The following is a 17002-nucleotide window of genomic DNA, read 5'->3' as shown; positions in this document are numbered from 1 at the left end:
CCAAAGGGTTAAATGCAATAAAAATACTGAACTAACAACAGTATGGAAAGAAAATCTGATTCGCTGTTTTATCACATGCACAGAAGTACCCCCAGTACAAAAGTCAAGATAGCTGGGGGCATATGAGTCAAGAGCAGATTTTACAATTCTTTTGGAGGGAAAGAAAGTGTTTGGCTTATAACTGAACCAATATAGTAAATGTCTAAAGTCCAGGTCTACACGTTCCCTACAGCTATGTCATTACTGCACCGTGCTTTAGTACCTCTCTTTGGAAGTACTAAAGCATGGTGCAGTAACTGCCCGTACTGCGCCATATGCGCAGTGCATGGTTATTTTTAGCAGCTACTTTGCTGAAGTGGTGCGCTCCCCTGTTATAGCGTGTCGCTACAGTGAAGTAGCCGCTAGTCACATGCAGACACCTGTGGATGCTACGTCACCCTAGTGCATCACTAAGGTGATGTAGTATCATGTGTAGGTGCTCCCAAAGAGTGGTAGGTGAGGACAAGGAGGAAACAAAAGTCGTTGAATGGCAAAGAGGTGGAGGGCTGGAACAGAGAACTTCTCCCAGAGGATGCAGCACTTACATGTGCTTGCCTTGGTGGAGTTGGGGGTGAGTTTGGCAGTTCAGACTCTATTGCTCCTTGTAGCCAGGCCCTCCCAGAACATAATTATACTGCCATGATGCTGCTGTGGACCAGCTCATGGCATTTTGCAGGTATAACAGGGGCAACCAAACGGTGGCTCACAAGCCCCACACAGCTCCCAGGAAGCTTAAATGCAGCTCCAAAGCTTTGTATCTTGAGGATCTTGGTTATATGACAAAGCTTTGGTGTGTGGCTGGAATGGGTTAGGACAGAGTGTCAAACTCATCTGGCCGCATGGGTCAGATGAGTGGCCCAGGACCAGTCCATAGGCCCAATGAAAAACAAGGGATTGGCCTTGCCATCCAGATCAGACCCACGGACAGCCCTCCCTCCCACCCTACACATGCTGGATCCCACAGACCCCCTGCCTCCAATCCCACTCATGCCAGATCCAGGGCCTGCTCTGGCTGGTCCAGGACTGCACTGCATGCCTCTCCTGCCTTGGTTGGCCTGGGACATGAACTGCTTGTTTTGCCCGCTCCAGCTGGTCTGGGGTGGGCACTGCACAGAGCACGGGTCCTGGGCTGGCTGGAGTGGGCACCAGATCTGATGTGAGTGGGAACCAAAATGATGGCAGATTGGGAAGGGGACAATTGGCATAGTACCAGATGGGGCAGGAAGCACAGGGCAGGGAGCAGAAAGCAGAGTAGATCAGTCAAGGGAAGAGGATCAGAGTGGCACTGGGGGGAGGTGCAGGGCTAATCTGTGGCAAAATTGCTAAACAGTTGGCCCTCATTGATCTAGAGACCAGGTTATCCCAAACCAGGCTTTGAGCAGCATCCCCCAGGTTAGCCCTGGGGGGAGGGGGATGGTAGAAGCTGACTCCACATCATGCTGCTACTAGCAAAAACAAAACAGGCTGCAGCATTAATTTGTCAGCTGCCTGGTGATGCCCTCCCTCCTCCCCCCTCATTAAATAGGTGAGGCATCCAATTCTTGCAATTTTATCACAGGTCCTGAGACAGCTGCTGTTCTTCTTGAAGATCCTGCTCCTGGGGCCCAATGATTATGCAAACATCTCAGCTTTCTTTTACCTAAAAAGAAAGGAAGAAGAAAGATAGCAAGTTCCTGGCCCTTACACTAGCAATGAAAAGCTCAAGAGCACGCTAGTCTCAGAAACCAGTAGGCAAAGAAAAAGACCTCAAGACTTGTTTATTTTTGGGGGGGTTATAAACATAATTTTTGAGCCAATCTCATGAATTTTGAAGCTAAAAATCATGATGTTTGAATGTTTTGGGGCTGGCAATACCCTGTTGTTTTACCCTGGCCTTTCCTTTTAGGTTAAAGGATGGTATTAGTGTTCCTGTGGGATACCTCTTGTGTCTGGGGACTGCAGCCTCACCTTCCAGAAGACAGACTCCAAGAGGTCTTTGTTGCAACTCCCAGGGATACTTCTTCCAGTCCCACTGCTGCAGGTTAGTGAGTAAAAGAAACCAAATAGAAACCAGATAGCCTTTATTCACTGTCAGTTCATTGGTTGGTCCAACAGACAGAGAGGAATTCTGCCAGGACACACAAGCAGGCATCTTTACAGAATCATAGTACCATAGAAAATGAGGGTTGGAAGGGACCTCAGGAAAACATCTAGTCCAGCCCCTTGCTCAGTGCAGGACCATCCCCAACTAGATCATCCCACCCAAAGATTTGTCTAGCCAGGTCTTAAAAATCTCCAAGGATGAAGCGTCCAACACATCTCTGGGTAACTTGTTCCATTGCTTTAGTATCTTCTTAGTGAGAAAGTTCTTCCTAATATCTAACCTAAACTTTCCTTGCTGCAACTTGAGACCTTTGATCCTTGTTCTGTCATCTGCCACCACTGGACTTTTGTACATGCCACAGGGGTTTGCTTTGGTTTAATTCTCCCTAAATTGAAGCGGTGGGTCTTTAAAAACACCACTTCAATTTAGGGCGAAGTAAACCCCTGTGGCATGTACACAAGGGTCGGGCCTGACCCTTACCTGCCTCTCTGGTGGCAGGAAGGGGAAGGCAAGTTGCCGGTGGACTGAGCAGCTCCTGAGCTGGGTGGGGGGGACTGGTGCTTCCCTCCGTGGCAGCGGTGGCACCTCCCAAGTGACACTTGCCCACAAGCACCTGGCCTGAGTGGCCGTGGGGGGCACCGCAGTTGTGGAGGGAGTCACTGGGCCCCTGTGCAGCTCAGGCAGGAAGGCAGGCTCTGGGGAGGAAAAAAAAAAAGATCAGGTTCACCACTTTTTTTTCCCCTTCAGTGGCGCCTGCCTGCATAGGGTGCTGCGCAGCTGCCTGCTTGGGCTGCCTGCACAGCCCCTGAGATTCATGGGGCCGGGTGCTTTCCTCCACGGCAAACTAAGCCACCTCAGAGATGTTTTATTTTGCTGTGTCCCAAAGTCATTTAACACATGTTACACCACTGACAAATGCAAACAGCCCACCGTTAAAGCTCATTACGCTGCTGACACGTGCGAACAACTGCACCATTAAAGCGGTGCAAAAGGGCAATAAGCCACTTAAAAGGCCAATTTTGTAGCATGTACAAATGACCACTGAAAACAGTCTAGATCCATCTTCTTTGGAAACCCCACTCAGGTAGTTGAAGGTTGCTATTAAATCCTAGCTGTCTTCTGCTCTCCAGACTAAATAAGAACAGTTCCCTCAGTGTCTCCTCCTAAGTCATGTGCCACAGCCCCCTAACCATTTTCGTTGCCCTCCACTGATTCTTTCCAATCTGTCTACATCCTTTCTGTAGCATGAGGCCCAAAACTGGACACAGTACTCCAGATGCGGCGTCACCAGTGAAGAATAGAGGTTAAGAATCACTTCCCTCGATCTGCTGGCAACACTCCTACTAATACATGCATTTTTCTTGGAACCATCCAATCACAAGCTAACACACAGATGCACAGTTTGATATTATTCCTTTCTCTTCTGTCTACCATTCTAATTTGCCTTCTACATCCCTTGACTATCGTATCAACTTCAGTGTTCCTCAGGAAGCTGCACCTGGATTGAGACTGAACAGAGGGTAGTTAAAACTTTGATACCTGCCTCTCCTCCCAGGATTTTCACCAGGTTCCTGTTTCATCCTAGGTGTGGGGAGGGGGAAAGCTCACACTCAAGCTGTCCCCAGAGTGCTTTCCTATCATCCTACAAGCCAACAATCTTTCCCATCCTCAATCCCAGCTATCACTCTGCCATAAAAGCAGTGTAACTGTTTATAACAGTAAGAAGTGGCAGGCTGCCCAGTTCAACTGGGATCACACTGGGTTATCCTGGGTTAACCTTTCACTATGTCAGTGTCTCCCCCATTCACAGCCATGATGTTTACTATAATTTATAACACTGGATCACCTAAAGGCACCAACCAAGACTGGGAACCCATTGTACAGACTCATAATGAGGGGCAGCTCCTGCTCCAAAGAGCTTACCACTTAAATAGGTGAGTATTGGCACCCCCATTCTGCAGGAAGAGGAGACAGGTTAAATGACATGACCAAGGTCAATAAGGAACCTTGTAGCAGAGCCAGCTCTCCCAGAGGAAATGCTCATCCTCATGAGAGCCACCCCTCCTCCTGCCCTAGTGAAATTCATGTTCTTAGTGCTGGGATTGGCTCCAGCACCAGGCTATCTGCCAGTGTGAGCAGGAGTTGGTCACTTGAGACACTAGCAAAAGGAATCCTCATTGTTAGCAGTGTGGGAGCTACTCTCAGGCTGCTGTGTGCCTTGATTGATACACTGGGTATTCTGGTCCCAACATTATCTCTTTGGCAAAGGCAGGCCTGGCAGCATGTCAGTACTGGAAGCCACAAACCCAGCTGCTTTCTGCTCTTCATTTCTCCTTTCAGGGTTCATGCCTGCTCAAACCCAGGTCAAAAGGAGTTTTACTACTGAGCCCAAAGGAAGCAAGATCAGGGCTCTATGCATCTTTTCTGACAACCGTGTCCATCTTTATAGGCCAGGCCAGGGACAGTGCACCCAAACGTGGTCCCAGCAGAACTGTGGCTATGTCCTGAGGGAGAGGATGGGCAGAACATAATATGTAAAGTGGCTCTCCTGTGTGAACAGTACTGTGTGATGTACAGGATGATATATGGTGCCCAGTCATACCAACCTTTTCTATTTGCAGGCTTGTTCCAGGATGAACTTCCCATTCAAGCCATTAGATCTTGTTGTTTTCCTGTCTAACTGGTACAAAAGTCTATGAGAGTCTTTCCATAGAATCTCACTGGAGTAGAATCAGCCTGAGTCTCAAACCTGCAGTACTATTTTTTTTAATCACTCTTGACCAGGGATGGGCAAAATATGGCCTGCAGGTTGGATCTAGCTCACCAGGCCATTCTATCTGGCCTGCAGAGCCCCTAAAAAATTTAGAAAATATTTATCTCTTCCTGGCTGCCTGTCAAAGATGACAGGAGCCAGGGGCTGTAGGACCCAGGGGGAGTCAGCATCAAGACACAGCAGCTCTGCCCAGCCCTGCCCCACTCCCAACCATTTCCCTGTCTTCCTGCCTGTGCACTGCTCTAGCACCTCATGGTTCCCGGCTGCATCGCCAGATTGTGGGAGCACGGGGCCACACCAGTACCTGTGTGTGTGTGTATTTGTAGGGTAAGTCCCACATGCACACCCCACCATACACATGCACCCACGCCCACCCTCGCACTACCATACACACAGATCCCCACACCCTAGCCAACCTCCCCCCACACGAAACTCCCCACAAATCCCATGCCCACCTATACCCCACATATCCACGCACACACCCACATGCTTCCTCACCCCACACCCACACCTATCCACCCCCCACAGACACACCCATAGCCCCCAGACCCCACATACCCACACATAGCCCCCCACAAACCTATATCTTCCCTCCCCCCTACAATACACAAGTGTAAGACTTCATTCTAAGCTATTTTATACAACCACCTCTATGAACACTACACAAACACATGTAAACCAGGACAACAATATTTTTTGAAGTCAAATTAATGAACGTTTTAAATGTTTACTTTTTCTAATATAATTTGGTATTTTTCTGGTTCTGAGATGGCAAACCCCCTTGCTGAAAGGAGTGCATCTGGGGGCAAGGGGAGGGACTTCTGGTGGCAAAGGTCAGGGTTAGGGGGTGGGACTTCCAAAACTACCCATTCAGCCCTTGACAGCTTGCCAAAACTTGGTAAGTGGCCCTCTAGCCAAAATAATTGCCCGCCCCTGCTCTTGACACTCTTTTCTGGTCAGCATCTTTGCTCCAAGACTCCAGGACTCCTGTTTGGGCATGGTGAATTTATAGGCCCCTCTTTGTCAATCTAGGCCTTAGTGTAGATATACCCCAAATACTCAGTCCCCTTCATGCTAGGTGAATGGCCCAAGCTTTGCCTATGCCTGGTAACACTGCAGGGCAGTGCTGGCCTGGGGGCTAGATGGGAAAGGGTGCTGTTCTTCTGAGGAGACATCAAACTGTCTCTTAGAGAAGCTGCTTCACATGGTACAGAAAGATCCTGAGGCACTTGGTGACAAGACTGATTATTATCATCCCTACCACTGTATAAGCAGCAAAGCTGAGGCACAGTCAGGCAAAGTGACATGCTCAATATCACAAGGTGAATCAGTATCAGAGCTGGGAACAGAGCCCAGGTTTCCTGTTTCCCATGTCTCTGATTCTTAGGCTCTTCTCTGCACATAGTGCCCCCTCCCCATTTCAGTAGCGTAATGTGGGGTGGGTGAGTGGGGCACATGCCCCGGACACCACCTAAGGAGAGGGGTTTCAGAAGGAGTGTGAGGGGTACCTCACATTCACATTCCCTCTGCTTTCACTTGCTATGTGTACATTGCAGCAATGCAGACAATGTGTGTGGTGAAGTGCAAGGCATTCTGGGAATCATAGTTTTGTAGAATGACAGTGGAATTCGCTGCTGCTAGGAGGAGAATTGACCCTATTTTTTGCCATGAAAATCATTAGTATTTTTGTCTTCCTGACATGGGCTTCAGTGGCAAAAAAAATAGGGTGAAAGTTTTCCCCACCCTCTTCTTCCCCAGCAGCAGTGAACTTCATTGGCATGCTGGAGAACTACAATTCCCAGAGTGTCTTGTACTCTATAACACACGCTGCCTGCACCAGCTGCTTGATGCTGCTCTGCATGCTGCCTTATGGGAAGGGCGAGAGAGGTCTGTCGCAGGTTCCTCATTCACATGCTACACCTCTGCTCCATTTGCTTTTAATAATTAGACAAGAAGAATGGGCCACACTGGTCTGTCTGACCCCTCCCCTCACCCTGTGTCTTCCTCCCCACAGAAAAAAGGATTATTTTTGGACTCAGCTTCCCTGGCTGAAGCAAAAGCCAGCTCCAGCACTCCAAACAGAGCTCACTGTGTTAGCGTCATACCCATGCTAATTGGATTTATGTAATGCCAATTATGTCAGGATTCTCCACCTTCCAGGATGTGTGTTCAAACTGTCAGCATTCCCCAGCAAGGGCAGGACACCAGAGCTGACTGCAGAGTGTGGCTAGTAGCAAATGCAGAGGTGGTCCACCATTTGCTTAGGCCTGATTCAAAACCTGCTGGAATTTACCAGGCCCCCCCCGTGTAACTAGGAACAATGGCCACAAATTGACAGAGAGCAGATTTAAAAAGGTTGGACATTAGAAAGAGCTTCTTTACAATAAGGGTTGCCAGAATCTGGAATGGGCTTCCAAGGGAGGTGGTGCTCTCCCCTACCTTGGGGGTCTTCAAGAGGAGACTAGACATGCACTCTTTACTGCTCAGGGCAGGGGGTTGGACTTGATGACCTACTGAGGTCCTTTCCAACCCTAACATTTATGAATCTATGAATCCACTGACTTTAAGGGAGGACTTTGCCCCTCAAAGCTCTTTATTTGTGGGAGATTTGCGTCACACTAATGCTGCTGCCTTGTGACGCTCAGCCCTGCAATAGCCTGTTATGAATAACCTCTGGAGATGGCAAACCAATCACATGGCATGGGCAGGCCCCTGCTAAGACACACAATGATTACACTGTGCTGTCATGTTGTGATGCTACATCCTGGCAACCTCATATGGGGTCTGATTCAGGGTTCTAACAAGATAGTAGGACTCCAGGACAGGCTGATGAAAGCAGGGAAATGTGGCATCAATTGCTATAACAGAGCCCAAGGGCATTAGAGGCTCACTATACATACACATATTAGGAGACAGAAAGGTACGATCTGAGTAGAAAAGAGACGCAGAAAGCACCGTATTGTCTTGCATACCACACACCCTGGAAAAAGACATACACCTTGTTTTGGGAAGGCAGAATTAAGCTGAATGGAGCAGTTCACTTGCCTTCAGTTAGCTCCATGGCTGCTTCAGGCAAAAGTCAGAATTTTAATCCTCTCACAGTGCTGCTGAATTGGCAGCAGGTTTTGGCTGCTCATCCAAAAGTTACTGCCAATTTGGCAGTCACTAGGAGAGGGTTAAAACTAGACTCAGCCCCTGCTGAACACTGGCTGGAGAGAGGGCAGCCATTACAGCATTTCCAGGCTTCATTTCTGGTGTAGAAATCATCTTCCTTGCTTAAGACAAACAGCCTGATATTGGAGGGCTAATTACTGGGGGAAGGGCACATGTAGCATACAAGTAAACATGGCATTGGTATACTCTATTTTTCAGACAGGAACTGAGATGCAACCTGAGGGACTAATTATTCTTTCCTCAATAGTGGTTCTGCACCAGCCTAATTCTATGTATTCATTCAGCATCCCTTATGCCAGTGTAATCTTGATGGTGTTAGAGGAAATACAGGTTACAAATAATCTGGTGGAACACATTTCCTCCACAGAGGGAGATTATATAACTTGCTCAAGGCCAACAGAGTGTCGGTGGCAGGGCTGAGAATTGTAGCCAGGTCTCCTAGATTCTAGGCTAGCATCTCTGCCTCCAGGCTAGCTTTCCTCCCATGTAAGCCTGTTGACTTCAATGACCACCAGAAACAGAGGGTAAGTGGGAAGGGATCTAGCATATTAACAGCAATATTTTCAGAAGTGCCTCAATGACTCAGGAACCCCAGTCTTACTGAAAGTCACAGGGCCTTATACACTGGGGACACCTGTACATACCATGAGTTTTAATCCTCATTAAATTAAATAGGTTTGTAAAATTTAAACTAGTTTATTTTGGAGCGTCACATATGTGTTTGCACACACTAGGTTTTTGAACAAATTAAGCCCAGCCCCTGGCCAGTACCACAGGAGAGCAGGATGGTTCAGCGCTACTCCCCTGGCCCAGGGCCCCCCCACCCACCTCATGCCCATGCCCTGCTGCGCAGTTGTGGAAGACAACCACACAAGAAAAAAAAAGCGGAAGCAATTTGAAAAAGAAAGCAATTTGAAGGGGTGAACTACAAAAAAGTCACAGCGCCAGCTGGTGGACAAAGAGGCTCATTACACACCTTTGAGTGCCTTTGTGTTTGCATACAATGAATCCATGGACATGACACTTTAATTCCCAGTGAGCCAAACTAAACTATGTCTGAGGAGTTTTAGTTTAATGCACCAGAAAGACTTTTAAAGTGTCAGGAAATCCTGTTCGTGCAAACAGACGTGCAGTTGCAGTTGCAGTGCATGAAAGGGCAAAAATCATGGCCTGGAGTTTCTTCTGCACATGAAACTTGGGTTCTTTGCCACCCCGCCCAAAGCAGCAAAGCTAGGAAGTGAACCTGCATCACACACGTGACCTTCATTCCGCTCTAGTGCTACCCAAATCCCCTGATGGTCTGGCTACACCTTCCCCACAGTAACCCTGACACCACTGCTGAGAAATGAGCCCCATCTATTCCCTTGTGCTTGGTTTACCATAAAGTATTATGTGGTCGCTTCTTAACACATACTCAAAAATGGTCTCAGTGATGTGTGTGCTCTTATGAGCAATCCCTACTGTGCTCAACCAATGATCACCTGACATTTTTTCAGCAAGCAATACATGCACGGCAGGAGTGAATGGGTAGGGATTATTTCTTGGAGATGATGATTTTAGGATTGCCACTGAGACAATATATACCAGTGATTCTCAACCAGGGTGCTCCAGCACCCCAGGGTACCACAAGATCTTTTGAAGGATGCTGCATTATATTAGATGTTAGATGTGCAAACATCTACATATGACTCACAAGATAAACCCACAGATTTCAAACACAAATCCACAGAGTCAAAAACAGACTGACCTGCTGAGGTCTTTCTGAGTTCTTTGCAACAGAAGAATTACTCTATTATTATTATGTAGTCAAGAAATGAGTGAAAGCTAAGAGCTGGCATTTTTCAAGAGATGTCTTGAATCTAACAAGGTTGGGAACTAGTGATATACTGAAACCTGAAATCAGGCCTTTGGTGAGTGGCTTGCAAATACACATGACAGTCATCAAGAAAGTATCAGTTCACCCCCAGCTGCACATTGCAGATTTCACACATTTTAGCATGCTTCTTGATTATCTGAAGAGCAGGAAGCAGGAGAGGGCTATAATTTCCATTTCACTTTCTCATCCTTCAAGTTAGTGACTGGAAGCTTTTCTCTTTAATGATGCCTACACAGTGATTACAGGTCAGATTACAGTGATCATGATGGAGATTTAATAAACGTCTGTGCGCTTTGCTGGGCACTAACAAGGCAATTCACACTCCCGGTTTGAAAGTTTATCCAAATGGGGAGGGGAAGATATCTAGGGCTAGATCCTCAGCCAATGTAAACCAGCAAAACTCCATTGACTGCATCAGTTCACACCAGCAGAGTATCCAGTCTACAAGAACATAAGAAATGCCATACTGGGTCAGACCACAGGCCCCCCATGGTCTCCAGTGGACCAGCTTGTATTCCACCTTAATCCCATGAGCCACCAGGGACATAGGCTGGAGCTGTCCGCATGGTTGTGTACCTGGCATGCTCCACTGATTCCCCTGACACCTGTTCCTTTTGCAATCAGAGGAAGACCCTTGTGCATGCCTACCTCAAGTGTACCAGGCTGTACCTGCTCTACCACCTTCTCAAGAACTTCCTATTGAGGATCTGGCTGCACTTTTCCCCACAGCTTTTATTTTATGCGCACCCCATATGTAGTTACACAAAATCCAAGGACCTTCTGGTCAACCTAATCCTGGCTTTGGCCAAGTTCTCCATTAACCACACCAGGAAAGAGGCACTAGTAGAGGGAAATGGATAACTATGGGCCTGTCTTCCTTTCACTCATCCATGCATGTCTCTGGGCAGAGGTTCACTGGGTGGTGTCTGTAGGCTCTTTAGATAAGTTCATGTGGCAGAGGACACTAGCTGGAGTTCTCTCCTCGGTGCCGCCCCTGGGAACCCTTGTTACCAGCCTTTGACCCGCATTCACATTCCTGGTTTTTTCCTACTGTGTCCCAAGTATTCAATTGCCATACAGTTAGTGGCTGAAACATTGAAGGGGGCCTAGGCCCACCATATCTGTAGACTGAATAAGCCTTTCACTCACACTGGCAGAAAGTGGATGCTGAGGGAAAACATATTCATGCAGGATCTAGCTAGACTGATCCTTCTCCTATCCCTCTTCCGCTACAGCTTCCAGGACTTTGAGACCTAAGAAATCCTAATTTGGAGGTGGCACTCCTAACACTAACCTGCAGCTTGTGTAGGTGCTTCTAACTTTTAAATTTCTGCATTAAGGATAATCTTCTGCATAGCCCTTCTGTTATTGATTCAAATAAGAGCAGAATTGAGCATTGCTTATAATATACGGAGGCATTTTAGGATCTATTTTCTTCATGTGCCCACTGCCATTTCCACACACTCTTGGGCCTAGTGGGACTTTATAGCCATTCACAAATCTTCAAACTTTTTTTGCCAAAAAGCTTCATTCATGTACTTTTGTACCACACACAGGGCTGGGCTCCTACTTAATTTTTTTGGTTTAGTAACTGAATTGGAAAAAAAGAATTGGGGAAAAACTTCTGTTTTGGATCAACCTGAAATGGGAGTTTTCCCTTTTTTTTCTTGGGGGTGGAGGGAATAAAAGAAAAATACAGAAATATTTCATTTTGGATTAACTAAAAATGAACCCTCCATCCTCAACCATTTTTGCCATTTTGTTTTTGGGTGTGTGCGTGTTTTTTTCTTTGATTGCCTACTTTTCTAAATGGATAATTTAAGTTTATTTCCAAACAAAATGCCATTGTCACATGAAATTTTGGATTTCCTCAATTTTCTTTTCTTTTCTTTTCTTTTCTTCCACATGAAATGTTTGGATTTCCTTTCCTTCCTGACAGTAACTCTTCAACTGAGGGTTAATTTCCTGAAACACCATTTTTTGTCAGGTAAATTATTCACCATAAATGTTCACTCGGTCCTAACCCCACTGTCATCAATAGGAAAACGGCATTTTAGTTTCAGCACTGGCTTGGCATGCAGGAGATGAAGGTTTCAGTCTCAGTTTCTGCCTTACTCTGTCCCATGGCTGTCTCGGAAGCACCGCTCTTCTCAGGCATATCCTACCTATCTGCTTCTGTCACCCTATGTATGTGAAATACAGAAGTAAGGTGGGAAAACTACTCTAAAGGCAACCTGTGCTACTGTTTTGAAGCACACTAGAGACAGAGAGTGGTGTGTGGGGGTGCCACATCCTTTGACTGTTTGGTCAGTGTGGAGTGGAAGTGGGTGGGCTATGAAAGCAGTATAGATACCTTAGTGCAGATATGTAGCTAGTTTTTCCAGCACCTTGGGTGGAGGTGGTGTATGGTGCTGAGTGGTGGAGAGTGGGGAGTGGCAGGCACAGTCTTATCTGCCATGGCACAGGCTCATTGCACTTTGGCTGCTGCTGCTGCTTTGGTGCAGGCTCCGTAGGGATGCCATTCTGGTGTCCCCTTTTAACTGGCACCTGGGGCTGGTGCCCTGCTCACCCACCCTCCCTTATACTGCTGCCAGAATTTGTGGGGAACATAGGTCCCTACCCCTCTCTGTAAAAGGAAGCTGCTAATGATCTCAGTGTTTATGTCTCAGCTATTTTGATTATAAGCCCTTTGAGGCAGAGGCTGTATCTTTTTCCAGGCCTACCACAATGGGGGACTTGAGCTGGGGTGGCACCTCTGGGCGATACTGAACCAGGAATCATTATTAAAGTGTCATGGAGACAGCACTCTAACATTGAGAAAGAGCACTACGAGTTAGGAGCTGCACTTCTTCAATAAGAAGGGTACCTAGGGGCAGCACCTCACAGGGAAGCTTTTCTTTAGATGACATCTAAAGGCTATGTACTTAAAGGGAGGGTTTTTTTTAAAGATGGGGAGTGGGGGGTTAAGGGAAAGAGAAACCTTCTGTTCAAGTATTTCCTTCAAATCCTTGGATAGTTAACCAATATTCTGCACTTTCTGGTTCTCTATAGCCCTTTCCTTCTCTGCAGCTGAGAAGCAAAACTACTTTTTGATTAAGTGTAAATAAAAAATGGAATGACCCCAGGTCTCAGACTCAACCATTTGAAGGACCCAGAAGTTGTCTCCTATTCTCACCCTCTGCTGCCCTCATGGGGCCGTTTAATTAATCATCACCATGAATCTTTTCCTTGTGCTTTTCATCTGCCAGTTGCAGAGAGCTACACAGACATGCACGGAGCTCCATAAACCGTGATGTGATTTTCAGACTATTAAAGAAGACCTGCAAATTATCTGGGTAGCTCTTAGATTCCTACAGTTTGAAAGAAGCTTTTTTCCTTCCACTTGTTTTGCAGAAACAACATAGTTCAACTCCTGTCTAGCTTGTTTTTAGGAGGAAAGGATTCTTATCGGTGATATCTTTAATTGGACCAAGCAAATAGCTGGAAGAGATATAGACAAGATTTGAGGAATGAAGTGCCTTTCTTTTTTCTTTTATTACTTTTAAATGTACATACACTTACAACCAGAAAACCCAGGTGAGATCAGGGTCCCAGTGTACCAGGTTCTACATAGAAGCAACACAGGAGACAATCTGGATCCTCAAGTGTTTGCAATAGACAATGGGCAGGAGAATAAATAGACAACGTACAGGAGAAAGGAAGCATAAAGTTCTCCCATTTTAAAGATGAAGAACACAAATTGAGGGAGTTTGCCAAGATTACTTAGGAAGTCAATTGCAAAGTCAGTAACTGAACCTAGATTTCTTGGGTCCTGGTTCAGTGTCTTAGTCACTGAACTATCCTTTCCCTGTTTATAGCTGCCTGGAAAACTGGTACAACTATGTTTTCCCATGTACCAAAGAGCAGAGGCATAGCTGGTAGAGTTTGTGCCCTGGGCAGTAGGCTCATACCTAATTTGTACCCTGGGCTGCTGGAATAGAGGCAGCAGGGCTCAAGGCTTTGGCTGCACAAAGCAAAGCAGGGGCAAGGTGCTGCTGCGGCAGAAGATGTTGCTGCCAACAACCAGGTTAACACTCCCCTGGCCCCACAACCACTGCAGATTAACATGCCCAGCAATGATGCACAGACCTTAATTCAGCAGTGCCTGCAGGGCCAGAGAAGGATTAAGCCAGTTGTTGGTGGAGACACTTCCCCTCACAGCAGCAGGATCTTCCATGGGAAGGGAGGGTGAGGCTGACAAGGTCCCCAGATCAATAGATGGCCCAAGGATTGATGCCAGGAGGAAGGTTCTGTGATGTTTGACCATAGAGACATTTACAGAAAGAGGACCTGGCACATCTATCATGGAGTCTCACACAACTGATTAGAGCAGCTTTAAACTAAGGGAGAAGATGGAATGAGATTTGTGCAGTCTCCATGCCTGGTTTTAACATGTAAGAAAAAGAAAATTGTATACATCAAGATACAACAATGGGTAAAGCAACATCACAATAGGAAGGGAGGCAACAATTTTATGAGATACAGGAAGAGAAAGGACTCTATTTAATCCAACTAGGAAATTAATTGAAGTCAATAAGAAACAACTAACTGCATGTAGGCTGGGTCATAAAATGGAAGAACAAATATTCCTGTGTGCAGGGCATGAAACCAGATATTATAGGCTAATAGAAAAGCCCAGACCTGAAGACAAATGCATTGCATTCAAAAGGTTGTCTAAATCTATCCCGGCCATGCAGCTGGTCCAATAAAAGATATCACCCACAGATATCCTCACCCTAGATGATAAGCTGATGTTTGGGGCAAGATACTGGGGAATTGGCAGAGATTTGTTTCTGTCTTCCCTGCCCCCCCAATACCAATGTGGGGGCATCATCATTTGCTAGTGGCCTGGTATCTAACTACTAAGTGCTAACTCCTGTTCCCTCCAGAGTAAGGGTGAAAAGAAAAGAGAACTATTCCTATGAGAAGCATCTGTGTCAAAATGGTTCTCTATGCTACTTCAGAGGTAGTGATAATTTATCTACTATTCCTTGTATAGGGTTGTGTCAGAAAGTCACATCATCCTTGCCTTTTAAGTCAAATGATTGAAAGTTCTTGTTACTTGTTTTACCACCACCCACTTAAACTTTCATGAGCAGTAGTCAGATTAGAAACTCTCTCTAATAATTCCTGTATTTTCTATCTCTCCTGAAGGCCAAAAAGCTCCCACTGCAATTCTCTTCCCCTTCAAGGAATCTCCCAAAAATGAGGGAAAACAGGACTTCATCGTCATCATATTTCAAAAGGTAAAAGGCCAGGCTACTTATTTTTAATAATGGAGGCTTTCAAGCTGCTGTATGCATCATAAGAGAAAGGACCTAATCTTACTTTTACCCTCTCTTTGCAAATCCTTGTTAAGAGCCCACTACAATCTATGTGAGTCTTCAGCAGGTTTTACACAGGCCCACAATATACTCTATAAGTGTGCCTGTACACGAGCTGGGATGCTGCTCTGACATGCTGTAATTATAGAGCAGACTTAAAATGTGCTAATTAGCACACTCCAGCCAGTCTCTGCGTCTTGTGTATCAGTGTCCCTGTGCTTCAAAATGGCAGCAGGGGTGCTTTAACTGAAGCTTGTTCAACAAAATTTAGATAAAGTGCCCTCACCACCATTTCCAAGCACGGAGACACTGATACACAAGATGCTGTGGGCATGGGCTACTGCTGCCACCTTAGTCAAGGGGGGCACATGTCCCCCCCCCAGCAACCAGTCAGAGACTGGGGGGGGTGGTCCACCCACAGCCAATCTTGCCGACTGGAGAGGTTCCCCCTGCGGCCAATCGCGCTGCCTCGGGTGGATCCCCCATGGCACTCCCAGAAGTGGCCGCAGTGCTTCATCTGGCGCTCCCACTCTCTGGCTGGTGCTCGCAGGGGATGCACCGGCGTTTCCACCTGCCCCCGCTGCCCATCACCTAAGTGAGGAGCGTGGCTTGTCAGGGCGTGCACCAGCGCTCTCATGGGGTGCACGTGCAACCCCATGCACCTCCTGCGTATTGCCACTGGCTCTGGGCACTTTAATTAGAGCAGCTCTCAGAGCCACTTTAATTAAAGCACCTCGCCTCCTGTCCCAACCCCCAAAGCACGTGCAAAAATGCTCTAAGATTCCCTCATGAAAACGTAGCAATACATCCTGCTCTTCAGCTGCAGCAGTTCCAGAACTAGAACTTCTCCATGTCTCTAGATTTTCAACTTCATTTGTGAGCAGCAGCATCTTTATTATTCCAAAGCTGGGCTTGTGGCTACCTAAGATCAGTCAACATTTTTCCTGAAGTAACCACATGCTATTGAACAGAACAGGGCAGGTACTGGATAGCCATCATTATTGCATAGAAATTACTCGGACATACCTCCAATGTCAAGAGCAATCTTTATGTGTGTATACACATCAAAACACTTCCTGGTAATTGCAATCAAAACTCCAACCAACATGTAAAAAAGAACATTAACCTCCCATCAAGTAGGTGATTAAAGCTGGAAAAAGGAGATGACGATGACATTCATGGCCAATCAGTCATTCCTGAGATCACCAATATCAGTCAAGGGATATTTGTTTGACAAGTGAGTTTCATTAAATGTACAAACAGGAACGAATGTAGATGGGCAAAATGGTCAATTAAACATCTATAACAACCTGTTCAGGTTTTATGGTGCAATTAAGCCAGGATGCGTTATTTGCCATTAATAACTGTTACCATTTTGTCCATCTTTACCTAATCAATTGCTTCTGATAAGGCCTGGTTATTTATAAGGGATGCTGGCAAGGATGGGAAGAGAGTGGCTCATTGTGGAAGTGAGTGAAAAGTCCCTGTGTGAAGACAGCACAGTAAGTACTAAAAATCTTTACCAATATTTGTTAATTCAGTGCCGAGCAGAAGGTGAAATGCTCAGATGGGCACATTTCTCATGAATATCAATGCCTTGTCCTTTTTGCTATGTATTATGTATTCTTTTAGGAGCAGTTGATTGTGATTTTTATTCCCATTTATTATAATGAGAGAACAAAGGGTCACATGTA

At 46.2% G+C, this 17002-nt stretch overlaps 1 long non-coding RNA gene across 2 annotated transcripts in view; it reads right to left on the bottom strand.

The window, feature by feature from the left end:
• LOC109282610 (uncharacterized) overlaps positions 1-17002 on the bottom strand; it is a 91544-nt gene that overhangs the window by 21202 nt on the left and 53340 nt on the right. The window contains exon 3 of one of the 2 annotated variants that reach the window (XR_002089638.2): positions 1007-1678. The exons of the other annotated variant lie outside the window; for it this stretch is intronic. This is a non-coding gene — a long non-coding RNA (uncharacterized LOC109282610). Of the gene's footprint in view, positions 1-1006; positions 1679-17002 lie in introns of those variants that run through there. 2 annotated transcript variants of the gene reach the window in all.

The sequence above is a fragment of the Alligator mississippiensis genome, chromosome 2 (assembly GCF_030867095.1).
Source record: "Alligator mississippiensis isolate rAllMis1 chromosome 2, rAllMis1, whole genome shotgun sequence".
Lineage (NCBI taxonomy): Eukaryota > Metazoa > Chordata > Crocodylia > Alligatoridae > Alligator > Alligator mississippiensis.
This window is presented reverse-complemented; position numbering and strand designations above follow the sequence as displayed.